We start from the raw sequence: 20,141 nt of genomic DNA on the forward strand, positions 1-20,141 counted from the left end.
CGGGATGTACTATCCACATTAGGTATATCATTCTGCATTATCAACATCGAACTCGTATATCTGTCTTCCAGCATTATATTCCTTCGCGGATTCGCTGCCTTTGATTTTAGTCTTCGCAATGTCTTTATATATTCAAATTATACAAAATAACATGCTACATGTACAGCATCTTAAATGCATATCTCTATCGTTTTATTTGAATAATAAGCATCATTAATTACAGAGGGTTGATTAGGGTAAGCCAAGAGTCCCAAATGCTCCCAACCGTCTGGAGCCAGTGAGACTACGGCATCCCAAATTGGGGTATGTTGTGAGGCTGAATATTTAAGGGAGGGGAAGGAGATGTGGAAGGGGAAATTGGGGGAAATTCCTGGCTATCCAGATCTGATCGTCAAACACAGCTAAAGCCATTTCAAGCAACGTTTCAATTCTGAATGGTGGTCTTACACCAAGGCGATACTGGGAGTAACTACGGAGGCCTTCGTAATACGTTGCCTAAATATTTACCACAAAAAAAAACAATCATATTTCTGCATTATTTGAAACATTGTCACTCCTGGGCCTCGTGAGTGGAAAACATTTAAAATGAGATGATTATTTCATTAATTAATTCTTATTTCCTGACTCTCTTAAGTTGTGCTGGATTCCCCACCTTAAAGGACTATGCTCAGACTGCTCCAGAATACATGCCTGGATTATTGACTTAACCATTTTTACATTTCTCTGCATGGGTAGGCAGAGCGGACGATACGTCACACAACTCTGTCTTGGCATAAACTTTTTGCTTCATTTTTGAAGTTCATCTTCTAGATAGTTTATTGTTATTCTCTTCTCGTACCGTGTCTTGCTGGGGCGTCCTCGACTATTTCTTCTATTCACTTGCACTTTTCTCCACCCCTTCCTCTATACAAACACGTCCTAAGCATCATGTGCAAAGCAAGATGTGCAAAATGGGTACCCAAAACCATTTGAAATGCAAAATGGAAATGGGTCAAAACTTTTCCATTTGAAAATGCAAAATGCAAAATGGTTTTTAGAAAAGCATTTCAAATGCAAAATGCAAAATACCTATTTTCAAAATGCATTGAAAATGCTAAATGGTTTCTCAGGTCAAAAAATTAAAATAATTATAGAATTTTTAAACAATTTTTCCATTTAACAATGGACATCAATGTAGAACATATAACATGATGGTTAATTCAAAAACACCACGACTACAGATTATGAAACCACAAAAAATTTGCGCGGGACTAATGTTGCCAACGTAAAAACATAGACACTGCTATCTAACATTTAATACTACAGCGTCATGGCCATGTTCAGTATTTGAATCAGAAATTTTTGTAATGGTATCACTCAAGGGCTCCTACCAGGGAGCAACTTGACAAATGGAAATTATCTCTCATAGCGAGGTTGAGGACCGACTGATATTTGGGGCTGATGAGTGGAGAAAGTAGGAAGAATGTTGCAAAAAGCATTTAAAATGGAAAATGCATTGAGAAAAGCATTTAAAATGCAAAATGAAAAATGGTTTTTAGGTATTTGGTAAAATACCCATTTTGCATTTTGCATTTTGCATTTCCATTTGAAATGGATTTATTTGAAATAAAGCACATCTCTGTAAGCATCCAAGCTTTCCTTTATCTCTTCGAATGCCATCCTCCCGAGCCTACTACTCCTTAGTGTGTAATAACTTACTTGTTTTTTTAATACTCCTCAGTGTGCCACGGCTAAAATGCCAATCTCCCCTATTTTTGCAATTACTTACTTGTGTTTTGCAAAATGATATAAATATTTCCTTGACAAACAAATAAAATATTTTTTAGTATGCTATCTGTAAGATTTAAAGTAGTATAAAATCGAGACAACTGCGGTGAGCTACTGGCAAATCCACGGTGGATTCGCCGGCATACGAATGGTACAAACATCAGAAATCACGGTGGTACATGGCTTTACAACACATACCTTAGGATCTTATTCCTTCAGCGTTCAGTAGTACTTTTTGTACTCCGCTTTCTTCTTCATCAGTATTTTCTCTGCTAGTTTCATATCTCACTGCCACATGAGGGATGGTATCAGAACTCCGATGTTGACTACGAACCTCATAGATTCGGATTATATTCAAATACTTTTATTTTCTAACTCTATTCTATAGCTACACTTTGTGAGGCGTGTTTGGGTACCGTCGACACCTTACATCTCTGCCATAGGTCACTCTGAGTGATTCGCAACGTTTAGTGATTTAGCAGGGGTTCCCGGGTTAATCGGGTGAGGTGAGTACAGGATGCGCCTTCCCACCAGCTGCGTGGCATGCCAGATCGGGATAAACTGGTTTGAGGAGTTCCCTTGACCTCTTCAACTGATCTCTCGACTCTGCAGTGGGATGGATATATTCATACGTCCGGCACATCTGAATACACCGATCCCTAGATTCTTACTCAACCCTCATACCTTTTACCTTCCCAGAGCTTCCCGATGAACCCGGGCACCCCAATATACAATTGACGTAACTTTATGAATCCCTGATCTGCAACAAACATGTGTAAAGAAAAATATAAACAATTATCTCACATTAACGTCTCAGATTCACCGTTTATTTTTTAAATGTGAACGAAGGTTTAAAATAATGTCAATAGAACTTAATGTAGGTACACAATATGTACGTAGATGAGGTTTGAGAAAAATGTGGTTCTGCATGTGAAATAGTTTTGTCAATATTGACTAACATCGTCTTCTCAAATAGCCTCGTGCATTACTCGAAACTGACTTATATAATAGTATCGTTATATGCTTCTGTACGTGACACGTTTAGAAAAACACGCACAATCATATGACTCATTTTTATCAACAGATTATCACGCGTGGAAATACTCATGTTTTATGTTGTTTTTTTTTTCACTACGGGAAAGATGTTCAATCCATGTATATTCAATGATCAATTCGTACATGTGTAAAGTGCTCCTGACGTTAAACAAAAAACCTGACGTTATGATTTCGCACGGTTTTTTCCTGTATGAAATTAGCTAGCAGCGTCGTCTTTATCGTAAAGTATTTTTTTTAAATAATACAGAGCGCTAATGATTATACGTGGCCATATTGTTTTTTAAATATTTATTTATTTTAATTTTATTGACACGTGATTTAGAAAGTACATGTGGTTTTATGTGATATTTCACCCTCCATGCTAGGGATGACCTTATGGCGGGTGAATTTTACAGTTTGCGGACATAGACTTATCTGTATAATTTTTTTTATGGCTTTATGTTTACTTGTATGTATTTGTGGTTTTTCGCATATTGTAATTAAATAATTTAAAATGTATATTGAAGTAGTTTTATATTGCCCCGCTCAGATGCCAGTATTCAAAATTATTTAGCAATCGCATATTTGGCTTACTGAACTTAGTAGTTTAAATAGCCCATCACTTATCTTCCCTCGTTATCCCACTTATTTTCGTCTCATTCATTACATTCCACAACGGTGTGCCAAAGTCCCACTGGCTCCAGAGAGGTAGAATTCTTGTTTGATATTCACATTAAAGCCCCTTTCGCTTAACTCGACTGTTTCAACATATTGTCCCTTATCTATGATCACTTTATGTATATGAAATATTTAGGGTCTCATTGTCTATTATCATGGTATCGTTTATCTATAGAATTATTGTAATCCTCTTTCGTCCACTTTTATCTCTTGGAATGAAGACATGGTTTGTTGCACTTGATAAAAATGGGCCACGATGTTTTCTGTAAGAGATTTTGTTATTTTTGTGTTTTGAAAGGAAATAATTTCGATTTTTATATTAATTTAAAAAAAATTATTTTAATGTATTACATTTGTATTGATTTCGTAACGAAATGAATATGCGTTTAAACATTTATTTTGGAATATTCGTATGTTTTTAAAAGAGTGTTATTTTTTTATACTGGATAAAATGTATGCATAAAAATACCCACCTAAAATAGAAATTGTCAATATTTTTTAGCAAAATCCAACCTTATACAATATATGAGTATATATCCACTCAATGCATCAACATCCCAACCTAAATTAAAAACTGTTAATATTTTTTAGCAAATGGGAACGTTAAACAACTTTGAAATAAAATAAATCCTACAGTCATCGAGATTATAGGTATATATATATTATGAATGTTATAAGGACAGTCTAAGTACTTTTAGAATTGGCTACGTTGGACACACATTTCTTAATTAATTAAAAATAAAATATCCGGCGGACAATAAATATTTTTTATTATTCTCAAACTTTTATGAAGCTCGGTTTATTATGTTGAAAAGTACATACAAAACATTTTGTGTTTGGAGGTTGGTTTGAAGGCAACTTTTGACGATTTTATTATATTGAAGGAATTGGAAATTATGAAGCAATTTCAACCCTATCAAATTCAAGATCGTTGTACAGTTTTTTTGTTAAACGATTTACTCACCAAATGTAATGGAATGCAAATAATGACATAAAAATGGAAGTCTTAACACATGCATATTTTATCTGGTAATGTGAAAACATTGTTATCTGATGTGTCATTATTTCGCATGCAGATACCGATACCCCATTATCCTTTATTGTTTTGCTTTCTTTCACCCACTGTCCAAATAAAAAAAGCTGTCGTATCTTGTCAACTAAACATATATATACAGGGTGTATCGGCACTAACCCGACAAACTTTAACCAGCTATTCCTTAGCACATTTGGAGTAAAAAATGTTATGGGCACTTTGCTGTCCGGTAGCATTTTTTTTCAATTAAAAACAAAAAAATTAAAAATTTCCACACTACATCACTGTCATTGGCATTGCTTTTCGTGTTCAACAGCTGTTATAAGCAAGTATGTCGAAAAGCGTCTTCGCTCTTTCGCACACACTAAATAATAATAGTTAAAAATGAGACGAATGGTGCCGTGCCATTTCGTTGTGATTGTAAAAGTGCGCCAATAAAGGTACATACGTACATTATTCAACGGAATTCGAATAAAATATTGCCAGATGGGTTTTCAAACTTTAACAAAGGATAAAACAGTGGTGACATGTGGTGAAAATATGATTAATAATTTTTTTATTAAAAAAAACGTTACCGGACAGCAAAGTGCACATAAGATTTTTTACTCCAAATATGCTAAGGAATAGCTGGTTAAAGTTTGTCGGGAACGTGCCGATACACCCTGTATACATCTGGTATTTTCAACATTGTAGCAATTTGCGCGCCGCGTGTACGAATTTGTTTTCTTATGACGTTTATTTAAAAAATATCAAGAATTTCATTATGACAGCAATTCCTCTACGCATGGTGAGATATATGATCTAAACGGTGTTAGAAGAAGAAATACCGTGCTTTATATTCAAATCTAAAGGTTGAACAAAGACAATTTAAAATCTACAGCTCTACATATCCAAAGTTTCCGACCGTAATTTGAAAAAATCAAACTTTGTGTTTTTTTATTAATTATTTTTACATGAAACGAGAAAAAGTGAGGTGATAATGATGTTTATAATATACTAACTTACGTGTACCACCCGGAGTTGCTCGGGATAAATGGTTTAGGGTAAAGTTTTGAGGTTGTGAAGCCTTTTTAAGGTATACCGGTACAATTCAGTAGTACACTATTTTGATGAATCTCATAAAGTTTAGTCAGCGTTAGCAATATAAGAGCCCGAAAATATTTTTTGTACGACTTGATTACAAAACGTCGACATTTCTCTACTTTCTATAAATATAATATGCATGTATTGGATATATAAACCTTCCTGAAAAAAAAATCTAAATTATAGTGAAAACCCTAACGCAATCCGTTGCGTAGTTTAGAAGAACTAAGCACACAAACAGACAGACACGGATAGCGACTTTGTTTTGTACTACAGGGTTTTCCAATAAGAGGTGTTTTTTTTTTTTTTTTTTTTTTTTTTTTTTTTTTTTTTATTACCCGCTAAACTGCTCAAGCAGTTTGTCAGCAGGTTAGTTTAACATAATATATTATCAAAGCATACAAAAAGCGAGAAATCACAATATTTCAAATATTTAAAATAGATACAGAAGAATAAGAACTTAAATAATCACAAAAACAGAGCCAAATATAAAAAATAAACAATAGAATAACTTTTAACATACTACAATACAAAATAATAAAATACAAAGACAGTCAGTTGTAAACACAGGCAAATTACTCATATTCATATGTATATATATATATGCATAAGATTATAAACAATATCAGTATGCTTGATCTATTAACCATTTTTTAATTTTATTTTTTAATTCAGGGGTGCAATTTGATTGAATTTTTATGTCTATTGGAATCTTATTAAATATGGTAGGCACAAGATAAGAGAAAGTCCGTTCTCCGTATTTATTTATAATTTTCGGAATGGACATACCTTCATTTCTATTGAATCTTGTGTCATATGCATGATCTACTTTTTCTTTGTATATTGAATCTGACGTTATGTTTTGACATATAATTTTAAACCATAATATTCCTCGAACAGATAATACGTTAACTGACTCATATAATAATTTTATATCTCTTCTTTGTGCATAAATACGTTTGTTTACCAAAAGCTTAGTCATGGAGTTTTGAATTGATTGGATGTAACCTATATTTGTCTTGCAGGAGTTTCCCCAGGACGTTATTCCGTATCTGATTGTAGATTCCGCTAGTGACAAATAGATTATTTTTAACGTGCTTATAGGCATAAAATATTTAATTTTGTAAATTCGCCCCGCAATAGCTCGTAGGCGTTTGCATATGTTGCTAACGTGTGTATCCCATTTCATATGCGCATCTACAGTTATCCCCAAATATACATAAGTTTGTACCAGTTCAATGGTTCCACATTTACAGGACTGTGAAGAATTGTGTATACACTCAGATGTATGCGACTTTATTATAGGCGTGATGGTATATTTGGCATGTGGAGATCGTATATGCATCAATTTAGTCTTTTTGGAATTTATTATTAGGCCGGCATCATGTGACCATTTCTGTAAAGAAAAGAAATCCTGCTGCATGAGTTTTATTGCAATAGACAAATCTTCATGCGAAATGACTAGCGCCGTATCATCAGCATAAACGTAATGCTTAACAAAGGTGAAAATTTTATTCATCAGTGAAACAAATATTATGTATAATGTTGGCCCGAGAATTGACCCCTGCGGGACTCCTGTTGACATATATTTAGCTTTGCTGTAAGTTTGAAAGAGTTTCACTTTAATTTGTCGATTGGTTAAATAGTTTTTGAGAAGTTTTAGTAATTTTCCCCTAATTCCTATCGCCTCCAATATCTGTAATAGTTTTTTCGGATCAATAGTGTCAAACGCTTTAGAGTTGTCTATGAATAATACAAGAATATGTTTTTTATCATTGAGTTCCTGATTTACGTAATTGGAAAAGTCCTGTAGTAAAATTTCTGTGCTTTTATTTTTTTGAAATCCGTATTGGTTGCGATCAATAATGGAGAAACTTTCTAGGTATTTTATTAAATTTACGGAGATGTATTTTTCTAGAATTTTTTCAATTGCTGGCAATATACTGATAGGTCTATAATTTTCCATTTCAGTGTGCTTTCCCCCTTTGTATATTGGCCTAATAATGCTACATTTAAGCTCATTCGGTATAACGGCTTGAGATAAGATTTTATTAATTAAATGGGTAATTATCGGACATATAATAGTTATATGTTTTTTAATGTCGAACATTCTAATATTATCAATCCCTGGCGACTTGGAATTATTTAGTTGACTGACTATCCTGCGTATATCTTCACAGGTCGCTCTCGGCAAGTACATGCTATGCGGCAAATCAACGGGGGCTATGTTGGACGCTTTGTAGTCACATTTGTGTAACATCGAGCTGATACTATTGGTAAACTGCTCAGCGAATCTATTTACAATGATTTCCTCTGTTTGCCCGCTATTATTCAACATGTACTTTGAGATAATTTCATCGCAGTTTGTTTTTGTTTTACGTCCCAATAATTTATTAATTTGATCCCAAGTTTTTTTAGAATTGCTGAAATAGCTTTTAAATGTTTCATTAAAATAAGTAGTTTTACTTTTTATGATTAATTTGGAAACAGTATTTCGAGTTGATTTGTATTGTTTTTCGTAGGTTTTATTAGTAGGTGAATTTTTCCATCTTCTGTACATGGAGTCTCTTATTTTAATTTTTTCTAAAATATCATCCGTTATCCATAATTTTATTGCATGTGGTCTTTTTTTGGGTTTTGGATAAAAAGTGATTTATTTTGAATAGCGCGCTATTTCGGTAGATGTTACTTTTGAATCTGTCTTTTTTTGACATTTGACAAGTAGAAACTACGCCATTGATAAAAATGGAACGATACACGCTTCAACAACGCATTGAAATTCACTTGAGTGAATCAAATGCAAATCATCTTGAGTGATGAGGCCCATTTCTACCTCGGTGGCTTCGTCAACAAGCAAAATTGTCGCATCTGGGGCTCGAAAAACCCAAGAGTTATTGTTGAAAAGCCTCTCTTTCCTCAACGTGTGACTGTTTGGTGCGGTTAATGGTCCGGCGGAGTCATTGTACCTTACTTTTTCGAAAATGAGGCTGGAGCAACAGTTACGGTGAATGGATTGCGCTATCGAGAGATGATTAATGATTTTTTATGACCGGAATTGAATGGTATTGATCTGGACAACGTTTTCTTTCAACAAGACGGCGCTACGTGCCACACAAGCAAAAAGTAACTAACTAACTAACTAACCATCACGCCGTTTTCCCGCAGGGGTAGGCAGAGAGGACGGACCGCCAAACAACTCGGTCTTGGCACACACTTCTTCTCGCCTCATTCACCTTCATACATCGTCTCATACATACTCTTCTATTATTCTGACTCTTGACATGGCCCGACTCAAGTATCTGATTCACTTGATCGTGCCATGTCTTCCTCGTGAGTCCCCGACTTCTGCTACCATTCGCATTTGCATCATATATCCTCCTTACACTCCTATCTTCGCTCATTCGCTCTACATGCCCAAACCATCTAAGCGTCCCTTTCTTAATCTTACTCATTACGCTTACATCAGCCTTGCACTCTTTGCGGATCTCCACATTCCTCACACGATCAAACATGGTTTTACCATACATACGCCTCAGGGATCTCATTTCAACAGCATTTAATCTACTTTCATCCTTTCTTTGCCAGTTCCATGCCTCACATGCAAAAATGAGTAAGTATTGCTAATTATTGAAAATCCTTCAAAAATTATTAGTAATCCTGTTGAAAACGGGATTGCAGACCCTTAAAGAATGAATTAATAGGGGCTTAATAATAAGACAAGCAAGCTGTGTGCAAGTAAATTTTATTTGTTTAATTAGTGGTATTACTCATTCAAAAAAATATAAAGTATATTTGCGGTACGTTCCAGAGTGGAAAATACTCTCAGTATCGCCGTGGTTTAAGACCAACATTCAGAATTGAAACGTTGCTTAAAATGGCTTTAGCCGTGTTTGGTGACCACATCTGAATAGCCAGGTACTTGCCCATCTTCCTCATCCCCATCTCATTCCCCTCCCTGCTAACTTCAGCCTCACGTACAGTTAGGACTCTTGGGCGATTTCACGTTCAAAAAAAATATATTATCAAGGCACATGCAGGTGCACGAACACGTGTTCCGATAATTAAGGAATTTCCCAAAAGTTTATTAGGAAGCGGCCTGAAATCCCGTTTTTAACCGGATTATCAATAGTTTGAAGAGATTTTTAATAAATTAGCAATACTCATTTTTCTCCGTGTAAAGAGAAAATTATTGAGTTTATTTTTTAACTAATTTATCCCGTTATATAATAATTATTATTTCACAAAAATATATTTATGCTAATTGTTAACAAATTGGTGTATAAATTATTCTGATTTTAATAGCTTATTACTTATAAGTACGACTACATTCTTATTTTTACTGTAAATTAAATTTAAATATAGTTTTAAAATATATTTCCTGTTATTTTTTTTCTTTTGTTGATTCTATGTGCGATTATAAATATGTTGGTAATTTATTCTTTATATTTTTCGAGAAAATTAAAGGTTAACGACAAACGCCTGGTGGTCTATTACCTGCCTTTTTTGCACTTTTCGCTGAAATGCAAAATCTGCAAAGAATAACGAAAAAGTAATATCAGATTTTTTTACATTCATTTTTTTAAGGCACAAAAGCATTCCTTGTAATCATTATTTTTTTGGTAAACTAATGTTTAAGACAAGATTTTTTATGCATAGCACATCTTGTCTTAAACATTAGTTTTTTTTATATTTTTTTTTTTATAGTGAATACCTCACAAGAGTCCCAACTGCTCCCGTCTGGAGCCAGTGAGACTATGGCATCCCCAATTGGGGGATGTTGTGAGGCTGAAGGTAAGTGGGGAAGGGAAAGAGGAAGGTGGGGAAGTACCTGGCTATTCAGATCTAGTCACTAAACACGGCTAAAGCCATTTGGAGCAACGTTTCAATTCTGAATGGTGGTCTTACACCAGGGCGATACTGGTAGTATCTTCCACTCTGGAACGTGCCGCAAATATACTAAATATTATTTTAATTAATTAATTGTGAAATAACACAAATTAATCAAATAAAATTTATTTGCGCACGCCGGGTTCGAACCCGCGACCTTCGGAATGGCAGTCCAATGCGTTACCACTGGACTATGCCGGCCAGTTTACCAAAAAATATAATTAATATTTGACAAGTTCTAGTATCTTCACCAAAAAATGTAGACAATTTGTCTCGACGCCATCTAGTGAGAGAGTTAGCACTTACAATGCCTTTCTCATATAGAATAAAGTTGGTTGTTTTCAGTTGAAAAAATGTAACAAGCAGTAATTGTTGAATGAAACACTAGTATATATTGAATTATTTCGCGGATAAAAGATAAGCCGCCATAGCTCAGTGTTCAGAACTGTCGACCGGAAATCGAAAGGACACGGGTTCAAGTCCCGTTGGCGTCATGTATCTTTTATCAGGAGATTTTTCAATGTGGATGAGTGTTTCAGGCTAATAATTATTGATTGTAAAAATAAATGTTCCTTGTAATCTTTCAATCTCCGTGGCAGGACTACAAGATGGCTCTGTACTAGAGGTTGCAAATATAATGCTTTAAATTTATTGAATTTTTTTATTATTCATTTTTATATTATTTATTTGCCATGTTCCAAGGTGAAGTACACTCTCAGTAATGCCTTGATGATAGACCACACTGAATATACAACATGTTCAACGCTTGTACCGAGAAACTTTGTGGGTTCAATTCATGAAAATCTTAGGAAAAAATGTAGATATTTTTTTTCATTTGTGCCCAACTAAAAAAAAAAAATTATAATAAATTTCTTATTTTCTTGTTTATCTACTAAGCGTTAGTAAACAAACATTTATAATTATTATTTCTTCTCACTCGATCAGCTGTTCTATTTAAGGCGATGCACTACGTCGTGTAATATTTTAAATTGAGCCGCTATCAATAACAACCCTTACGTAGATGGCGATAAGGTTTAAATTCCCGCTTAACACCATCCGCCTGTTTTGATTTATGCAAGAAAAAAAACATGGCCCAAAAGTGCCTTTTATTTTATTTTGTGGATGTACAGGCATAAATATTTAAATTTTTTTCGATCATTTTATAAATAACTTAATTTGCCACATTATACAATAAAATCAAAACCGAAAATGGGTTCGTAAGTAGGAGATTTTGAACTTTAAAGCAGATTTCATAGGCCTTTACATTATTTTTTTCTGGGCTTATAAAAAGACTTATCTAAAAAATACTCAATTATTTCAAAGGCCAAAATGTATTCTACTTGCAGTATTTAATTAAAGCATCTGAAACATTTCTAGGCGACCAAATTTTCAAACCAAAAACACATGATTTTGCATTATTACGTATGGCATCGCCTTAAGAATTGATATATGAGGGTGACCATTTTGTCATCCGAACACGTGCATTACTCAGCTACAATTACAATCTGACGGTGTATAATCAAAACCTCCTAGATCACAAGGCCGGGACATTCAATCAAATCAGCCTCCTAACTTGTACGTTAACCTCCAAAAAATGTATTTTCATTATTTTTTTAAATTAACTAAAACATTTTAAAATGTTTTAATAAATAAGAATAAATGTGATAAAAAACATTTAACAATTTTTTTTTCATTTTTAACGAGTCTCGTACAGGTTAGAAGGCTGGTTTGAATGAGTGTCCCGGGTCTGCGATCTAGGAGGTTTTGGTATAATACGCATTAGAAATACCTTCAAAATATGCATGGAAAACAATGTTGCCACTGACTTAATATCTGTTGGTTATTTTACTTGGTATCTCTTACACTTGTCTGAAATCGTATAACACAGTTTTGTAGTGGAAACTTAAGGTCCGATTGGCTTAATTTTGGAATACCATCTCTAACTCAATAATTTTTTAAATGTCTGATGCTTTTTTTTGTTATTTGTTTTTGGGGTGTTATGCCGTGTTGCGCTAACTCTTTCTTTAGCCAACGTTTCGGACAGCATTGCAGTGTCCATCATCAGGGCAGATGTGTTATTTTAATAAAAATGATGATAGACCCTGATGATTGACACTGCAATGCTGTCCGAAACGTTGGCTAAAGAAGGAGTTAGCGCAACACGGCATAACACCCCAAAAACAAATAACAAAAATACTTTTGGCCGTGAAAATCTTAAATCATGTCTGATGCTTTGTTTAGATAATATATCTGAACAGCCAGATACTTTCTTATGTCCATTTTCCCATCCCATTATTTATTCAGCCTCAATATCCCTCAATTAGGGGTGATGTAGATCCACTGGCTCCGGACAGTAAAATATGATGTTTCAATGATTCTTTATGTATTACGTTTTCAGCTTTCTCTCAAACCCTACCTCTAAAATAATTCATACTCTTTTGTTTCCTACATACAATACTTTCAGTTTTCTCGCTCTTTCAATCCGAAAATTTTTAAGACAAGCTTTGACCCCTTCCTTGACCCACCCTATAACTTCACCCAACCAAGTTCCGATATATTCAAACAATGCAGATGCGACATGTGATCTCTTCTTAGTTCATGTAAAAAAATCGAACCACATCATCAAACATACTAATATCTGTTGTCTGTGATGTGCATTATTCCTGGGTGAAATTATTCACGTTCAGCCAATTCAAATTTGCTTTGAATTTAAGTTTCATTTTCAAAATTTAATATGATTTAGACGGGGATAATATGATTATTCCTGGGTGAAATTATTCACGTTCAGCCAATTCAAATTTGCTTTGAATTTAAGTTTCATTTTCAAAATTTAATATGATTTAGACGAGCGATGAAGCAAGTACCTATCTATAGGTAACCCGAAAATGTTTAAAAAATATATTTTAATCAATTAATAATTAATTGATAAATTTTTCGACAGATTCGTGATGTTCAAGTTTACTAAAGGTGTTCCTTTGAAATTAAGTTTCTGATAGTCTCTATTTTTCAACAAAAAATATTATTATATAATATATAAAATTAATGATCCCGATGTAATTATTTTACGCATATTTTAAGTTTCACTACAATTCTAATATCCCGTGATTTTTCACGGATCTACGCTAGTTGATAATATCATAAAACTGCTGCAAAAAAATAACCAATTCTGCAGTAAAAAAATTGATATCTTATCGATAATTTTAGCAAATGTCGATATAATATTAGTTGTTTGTTCCTGGCTCTGTACCAGGATTACATAAAGGCGCTTGTGTTTATTATTACCCGCTCCCGGGGAGCTGGAATGCAGCCAGTTAGCGGCCTGCGGAGCCTACCTTCTCAAGGTTACAGGAAAATTAGATTCTAGGAAAGGACTGACCGAGCTATGATCTCGTACTCTAGTAATAGCATAGAGCGTTGGTAGGGATTACTATGGATGAGAACTTCACTAAAAATATTATCGATGACATGATTACCACAAAATTTGCATTTAGCTGGGATAAATAAAGGTTTTATTTAGCGTTAAGGCGATGCACTACGTCGTGTACTATTTTAAATTGAGCCGCTATCAATAACAACCCTTACGTAGATGGCGATAAGGTTTAAATCCCCGCTTAACACCATCCGCCTGTTTTGATTTATGCAAGAAAAAAACATGGCCAAAAAGTGCCTTTTATTTTATTTTGTAGATGTTCAGGCATAAATATTTAATTTCTTCCGATCATTTTATAAATAACTTAATTTTACACATTATACAATAAAATCATAACCGAAAATGGATTCGTAAGTAGGAGATTTTGAACTTTAAAGCAGTTTTCATAGGCATCTACATTATTTTTTTCTGGGCTTCTAAAAAGACTTATATAAAAAATACTCGATTATTTCAAAGGTCAAGATGTATTCTACTCGCAGTATTTAATTAAAGCATCTGAAACATTTCTAGGCGACCACATTTTCAAACCAAAAACACATGATTTTGCATTACTACGTATGGCATCGCCTTAAGTAAATTTTTCCTTTTCAACCCAGTGGTATCGGGATTTTGTTGGGTTTGGTTGAGCATCGTGAAAACTCAGATTATTGATAATGAAATAATTTTTTTCATGTGTTGCTAACATTCATATTTACACTTTTCTCTCTGATCTAAAATCATCAAATGCGTTGTAATAATTATGTTGCTATCTTAATTAATTATTGCTTTAACTTATCGGAGATGGAATATGTTATATGTATTATATTGTACACACGTTTTAAACTTGCTCTTACATACTTATTTCACACTATTGACTGAGCATAGCGATTAGCGAAGCCCTGTTTTAACTCGTTATTTCGTCAAATCTTAATTTTGTTTGTTTGTTCCGTGTCCGGTCGATCACGTCGAGATGGTAGCCATGTTATGTAGTACCTTTTGATCCGTCAGAGTTCGTCTGGTAAACTGTTCACAGAACTACTAGTTTACTATTCCGATTCTTGTATGAGTATCCTACATTCGTTAACGTTACTTATACTTATATTATTTTCTTTATAACTTCAGGCAGTTTTGCTCTAGCCTGGCTAGCTGTTTTATATCTGTGACCTAGTGGTCACAGATTCACAAGTTCTCACCCAGGCATTGGGTGTTTGATGATCCTCCGCTTGCAAACTTCTCTATTCTTCATATAACTTCACACGGAAATTATCGAGTTTCTTGTAAAAAAGTATAAATTTTACTTTGAAGGCCAATCTTTCTCATTTTGAATCAATGGCCTTAACTTATCTATCGGAGATGTTGTTGAGGAGGAGAGGGGCGTTTAGTTTTTTCATCTCGTTCCCTGCGGGATCTATCAGCTCAATCCTGTTTACCCATAAAGTACTTAAGACTATCTGATGTCCCCCGAGCCTTACGCAAATTGATGGCGCCGTTTAAAATTAATATTATTTTAACGAACAAGATATTCCTAAATTAATTTATATTAATAAGGTTTTTTTATAGGACTTTGATTATCATTTTATTATTTAATCAAGCGAGTATTGCATTTGGATTACGAGTTAAACTTATCCCTTAGACTGCCATCAGACATAAAAAGGAAATCCTTGTGGTTGACTTCATGAACATCTATGCTTGTCGGAACTTTTATGAACATGACTTTTACGTTGAAATAGCTTGGCATTGTGTCAAAGGCTCGACAACCACTTAAAATAGTGGTTAATTGCAGTTTTACCACTGTAACAATTATTCGCAACGAGGATTTTATTACATTTATAAATATCTTCATTGGACGAAGAACACAAATAATATGAAAAGTATTTTTTTCAGCCAGGGAGTATTGAATTTCCCAAGCTCCTTTATTACAAATATGTTTTCAAAAATCATCTATTGGTATTAGTTATAAAACTTAAATTTAAAATTGCAGCACCGCGAAGGCAGTTTTCAGCCTTCAGGAAACATTCATTTAATTCTACGATTTTCGTGGCGAATTTTTGTAAGACAAATTCGTGATTTATGTAATTATGATAATGGTAGAATTAAAATTCAATAATGTCTAATAAGTACATAAAATAAGTATAATTTTTAATCTTCTTCTAATGTAGGACAAATTGATATATTCGTGATTTATGTAATTATGATAATGATAGAATTAAAATTCAATAATGTCTAATAAGTACATAAAATAAGTGTAATTTTTAATCTTCTTCTCATGTAGGACAAATTAAAATATTCGTGATTTATGTAACTATGATAATGATAAAATTAAAATTCCATAATGTCTAATCAGTACATAAAATAAGTGTAATTTTTAATCGCTCTTCTTCTCATGTAGAACAAATAGATTTTTTTCGTGGTTTATGTAATTATGATAATCGTAGAATTAAAATTGATAAAATGTCTAATAAGTACATAAAATAAGTGTATTTTTAAAAATTTAGATTTTATATTTTTATATACCTATCGTATTTAGTTTGTAACTTATGTACGTGCTCTATAATAGTAATAATATTTATAGCAGTAGTTAGGAGATAATAAATATATTTCACATTTCAAATATTCTCTGAAAACATTTATTAGATTGCATTTTGTTTCCTAGAGCCTCACTGCAAATTTTAGTAAATTTAAATTATATTGATATGTTTATCGTATTAACTGTAAAATGTTTATTTTTTAAATGATTCATTATTTGTATTTAAATATAACTAACTAACTAACTAACCATCACGCCGTTTCTCCGCAGGGGTAGGCAGAGAGGACGGACCGTTAAACAACTAGGTCTTGGCACACACTTCTTGCCTCATTCACATTCATACATCGTCTCATACATACTCTTCTATTATTCTGTCTCTTGACATGGCCCGACTCGAGTATCTGATTCACTTGATCGTGCCATGTCTTCCTCGGGCGTCCCCGACTTCTGCTACCATTCGCATTTGCATCATATATCCTCCTTACACTCATATCTTCGCTCATTCGCTTTACCGCACTCATGTACTTTTACAGTAAATAAATAAATAGATAAATATTGTCTTATTTTTATATAGCACATACAATTATGTAACCACTAAACGTACGTAATATTTTAAGTCAAATTAATAAATAATATCTCAAGTCACAACTTATAGTATTTCTGTATTTTATGTGGTTATATTTATTTTTACTCCAGTTATATTGCACTGATATACTGAGATATGATACAGCTCTTGGCTCCATCATCAGAGATGGGCACAGCTTCCAACACATTTTAGTTAGGATTGGGGAGCTTGAAAATAAACCAGATGAGTTAGAAAAGTTACACAGTAAAACAATAAAGCATTTAAATTCAACGTATTTTTTCCTCCATGTATTTTTTAAACATATAGCTTTGAGAGAATATAAAATCACCTGCTTTGCAAATATTGGTTTTGTTTATTCCTTACAAATAAAACACAACCTCAAGTTATAGGTAGGCTTTAAATTATTATTACAGCAAATAGGAACACGCTGTGTATAATTTATGTAACTTCGTAATTTCTGAAAATCTGTAGAAGTTCTGAGAATCTGATGGATCATTGTGTCTAGTTTCCGTGCACGAAAATAATATTATCTCTCAGGTTTAATTATTGTAACGTCGTATTTAAGATTCAAGGTGCTTGTTTGGCACCGTATCATCTCAATCGTAGGTACGATCCAGCAATCAAGGATTAACATTTTTTGCACTGTATTTTGTAAAGGAAGTGATGTCGGTAATCACGTTTCCTAGTTGTTTTGTTATTTTTAACAATAGTAGATAAAGGTGACAACCTTAGTAGGAACGGTATTTTGGCCGTAAACCTAAATATACGTTTATATATGAAATAGGCCGCGCAGCCGTTCCTCTTAAGACAAGCTCCTCCACTATCATATAACAACTATTGCAGCAGATCTATTACAGAATCGACAGTGCACACATGAAAAATGTTTGCAAGAATTCAAAAGATTTTTTCATTGCTTTTTCGTTTGCAGCATTAGAATTTTTTTTTAAACGTAAATAATTTGATAAAAATAACAATACAATAACGTAATTAATTTGATGAAAACAGCAATACAATAACGTAATTAATTTGATAAAAAGAGCAATACAATAACGTAATTTATTTGATGAAAAGAGCAATACAATAACGTCATTAATTTCATGAAAAAAGCAATACAATAACGTAATTAATTTGATGAAAAGAGCAATACAATAACGTTATTAATTTGATGGAAAGAGCAATACAATAACGTAATTTATTTGATGAAAAGAGCAATACAATAACGTAATTAATTTCATGAAAAAAAGCAATACAATAACGTAATTAATTTGATAAAAAGAGCAATACAATAACGTAATTAATTTGATGAAAAGAGCAATACAATAACGTAATTAATTTGATGAAAAGAGCAATACAATAACGCAATTAATTTGATGAAAAGAGCAATACAATAACGTAATTAATTTGATGAAAAGAGCAATACAATAACGTAATTAATTTCATGAAAAGAGCAATACAATAATTGAAAACATGTACGCATTTCGCAGTACATGTAAAGATAGTAAAATTATATTACTTATCCCAAAAAATAAATAAGCGAAAGCTTTGAAAATTATGATGGTATTTTATACTCAGTACCTACGACAAAAATCCTACTGCATTCCTACATATGGAAAAAAATCTACTAATAATATCACTATGTTATAATCATTTCCACTGAAATTATTATACCAGGAAAACCATGTGATTCATAGCTTGCATTAATTACACGTTCATTCGGTCTACATCTTGAAAACATTGAAACAATGACGTCAAAAACATTTTATTTATAAATACACGGATGTATAGTATATTTGGATGTACATATTTTACGACACACACATCGACAACTATTAAAATGTAGTTATTGTGACTTTTCTTATATTTTATTCTTTAAAACAATAAAATAATAATTATGGAAATTTTACATAGCAACCAATTTAAAAAAAAGTGTTGTTAGCTTTTATATTAACTTTTTTATTTTAACTCCAATAAATTAATTAAGCTTTTATTGTATCGATCAGAATTATTGTAAATCGTATCGTTTTATAATATTTATTTTATTTTAGGGAATCTACAGTTAACAATAAGGTTAGTTTATACATGTGCCATTTCCTTACCTAAGAAATGAATTATAGATTTTCTCGTTATACTAATACATTGTGTATTAGTATAACTTTGATTTTTTTAAATTTGTATTTACATACATACCCCTATTTAGAAGGAATTTAATTTAATAAAATATGTTATTTTCATTGAAGTTTTATTACATTTATTATACATGTGCCATTTACTTACCTAAGAAATAATTTATAGATTTTCTCGTTATACTAATACATTGTGTATTAGTATATCTTTGATTTTTTGTAATTTGTATTTACATACATACTCGTATGTATAAGGAATTCAATTTATTAAAATACGTTATTTTCATTGAAGTTTTATTACATTTATGCGGTAAAAGTTAATTAAAAAATAATGATGTACGAACTGGAAAAATCTATTTTCCGGTAAAGTAAAACTTTGTTCAAAATGTGACATTATTAATGTATTAAAACTGATGAAAAATATTACTAATATATCGAACTATCCTAACGCAATACTGAATTGGTCATTAGAATAGAGATTATTAACGAAAACATGCTTTAAATCACACATTACAAGTCACAAACCAAAGTGGTCATTTTCCCGTGAAAAAACATGCACATTGCGCATTGGTAAAGTACGTCCCTTTCACTCCCTGTAGATTTTTTCTGATCTCGTCATTAATAACGTCAAATAAAACATTCATTATCCATCCTCCGATATGAGAAGTCATTAGAATTATAAAAAGATTAAGAGAATTTTGTTTGTTCCACAATTTTATACATATCTTATTTTATAGATATTTTGCGTTTAATGCGAGGCTTAATGCTAAATCAGTATTTTTATTCATCTTTATAACGAATTGGTGTACATTATGAATACCAAAAAATATGCTTTAGATAAATTAAAGGTTTTCCTATCGTTTCGCTTGAGTAGAATACAAATAAAAAATAAATTACTCAATAAATAATATAAATGTAAGCTACTTAAAAAAATATTATAGAAATATTATAAATGTATGAATGCGTAAAGGATATAACTTTAAAAAATACAGTATTGTAGCTTAGATTATCTG

At 32.5% G+C, this 20,141-nt stretch overlaps 1 protein-coding gene across 1 annotated transcript in view; it reads left to right on the forward strand.

The window, feature by feature from the left end:
- The window catches only part of S6KL (ribosomal protein S6 kinase like), a 219,188-nt gene that overhangs the window by 87,602 nt on the left and 111,445 nt on the right, over positions 1-20,141 (forward strand). The gene's annotated exons all lie outside the window — the stretch shown is intronic.

Source organism: Hesperophylax consimilis, chromosome 10 (assembly GCF_061612785.1).
Source record: "Hesperophylax consimilis isolate HC1 chromosome 10, BYU_Hcon_1.0, whole genome shotgun sequence".
NCBI lineage: Eukaryota > Metazoa > Arthropoda > Insecta > Trichoptera > Limnephilidae > Hesperophylax > Hesperophylax consimilis.